Below are 2,500 nucleotides of genomic sequence, written 5' to 3'. Positions count from 1 at the left end.
CTTATTTGCCTGATATCTCATCGTGAACCCGTTTTTCGTACACCGTACACACCTAGGAACACCACATATGCGTTTCCCTTTCGATCGTGAAGTTTTCAAATTTTTCGATTTTTGGTCCTAGAAATTCATGAACGGTGGGAGACCAAAATTTTTCATAAAAAAAAAATTTTCACCGTTTGACCATAAAAACCTTCTTTTCGTACATACCCCATCATTTCTTCACGTTTTAGGCCATTTCTGAAATTTTCGCTTCGATAGTGTGTCCCCTATAATACAAAATGAACATTTTGCATCTCCCACAAGTGGCCATTTTTTTCCGCCACTGAAGAACACGACCTCGGGAACTCGGACCTAGGACGTGGCCATGTAAGTCATAGGCCACCCCAACTTTTGCAAAATACTGTTTCTTTTCACTTTTCATGATCTAAGGCGCGTTCCGACGGCGTTTTGAACAAATTTATGAGAAAAAAAATTTTGACCCTCGGACCAAAATTTTTTCGTTCGGGGCCCCATGGCCTATGGCCAGTATGGGAACTCGGGATGCCGATATGACAAAATTTGTCAAAAAATCACTAAAAAGTCGCTATGGCCCATTATTTAGAGCTTGTTGAGACCTTTCTAAAACACCTTGGTTGACCCCTGTCCGATAAGTAGTTTTCGAGATATTCGAGAAAATGTGATTTTTTGGGACTTAGAAAATTTTTGACCCGTACCCTAAGAAAAAGTGATTTTTTCATAGGACAATTTTTTCTTCGCAAATACTGTTTGGTTTCACTTTTCATTATTAGAAACGCGTTCCGAAGCCATTTTCATCAAAATCTCGTGAAAAAAAAATTTCACCCCCGGACCAAAAGTTGGCCGTTCGGTGCCCTATGGCCTATGGCCAGTATGGGAACCAAGGATGCCGATATGCGAAAAAGTGTCAAAAAATCACTTGAAAGTCGCTATGGCTCATTAAATAGAGCTTGTAAAGACCTTTCTAAAACACCTTGGTTGACCCCTGTCCGATACGTAGTTTTCGAGATATTCGAGAATATGTGATTTTTTGGGACTTAGAAAATTTTCGACCATGACATATATGAAAAGTGAATTTTTCATAGGACCAAAAAGTTTGTCCAAATAGGGTTTTGGTTCACTTTTTATGGTCAGATAAGTGATCCGATGCTATTTTCATGATCATTAGAGGGATTTCACGCTGTGACCAAAAATTTTCATACTTCATACTTGTCCCGGGCCGTATATGGGAGGACCGGGGGAACATGTCGTCGTAGTCGTGATGTTCAGTGACGGATTTCTGGGACTTAGAAAAAAATGTGCTCTCAGGCACATTATATGTTTCATACCACATGATTTCATTGTTCATACTTGTCCCCGGTGCCGTATATGGGAGACCGGGGCACATGTCTTCGTAAGTCGTGATGTTCAGTGACCGATTTCTGGGACTTAGAAAAAAAAATGTGCTCTCAGGCACATTATATGTCATACACACATGATTTTCATTCTTCATACTTGTCCCCGTGCCGTACATGGGAGGACCGGGGAACAGTGTTTCGTAAGTCGTGATGTTCAGTGACGGATTTCTGGGACTTAGAAAAAAAAATGTGCTCTCAGGCACCATATATGTTTCATACACACATGATTTTCATTCTGCATACTTGTCCCCGTGCCGTATATGGGAGGACCGGGGGAACATGTTTTCGTAAGTCGTGATGTTCAGTGACGGATTTCTGGGACTTAGAAAAAAAATGTGCTCTCAGGCACATTATGATGTTCCATACAACATGATTTCATTTCTTTCATACTTGTCCCCGTGCCGTATATGTGAGGACCGGGGTAAGATGTGTTTGTTCGTGCCGTAATGGGAGGACTGTAAGTCGTGATGTTCAGTGACGGATTTCTGGGACTTAGAAAAATAAATGTACCCTTAGGCACATTATTTGTATCAATAATTGTATCCCCAGCCTTTCATGGGGAACTTTTCCGTATTCCCGGACTTGTACATTTTTCGGGTTCCACCTCCCGACAATGTATCTCTACTGTGCATTACGTACCTTATAACGCACGGCACCCATTGGGTGACTCCACTTAACCATCTTTCGATAATGCCCGTGTTGCAGATATAATCCCAACACCTACCAGGCTTTATATGTACATCGAACGTTACATACGATGCACCCCGTATTCCCGGACTTGTACATTTTTCGGGTTCCACCTCCCGACAATGTATCTCTACTGTGCATTACGTACCTGATAACGCACGGCACCCATTGGGTGACTCCACTTAACCATCTTTCGATAATGCCCGTGTTGCAGATATAATCCCAACACCTACCAGGCTTTATATGTACATCGAACGTTACATACGATGCACCCCGTATTCCCGGACTTGTACATTTTTCGGGTTCCACCTCCCGACAATGTATCTCTACTGTGCATTACGTACCTTATAACGCACGGCACCCATTGGGTGACTCCACTTAACCATCTTTCGATAATGCCC

The sequence above is a fragment of the Anopheles stephensi genome, unplaced genomic scaffold, assembly GCF_013141755.1.
Source record: "Anopheles stephensi strain Indian unplaced genomic scaffold, UCI_ANSTEP_V1.0 ucontig193, whole genome shotgun sequence".
In the NCBI taxonomy this organism is placed as follows: Eukaryota; Metazoa; Arthropoda; class Insecta; order Diptera; family Culicidae; genus Anopheles; species Anopheles stephensi.
The sequence above is the reverse complement of the archived record's forward strand: the minus strand, read 5'-3'. Positions refer to the sequence as shown.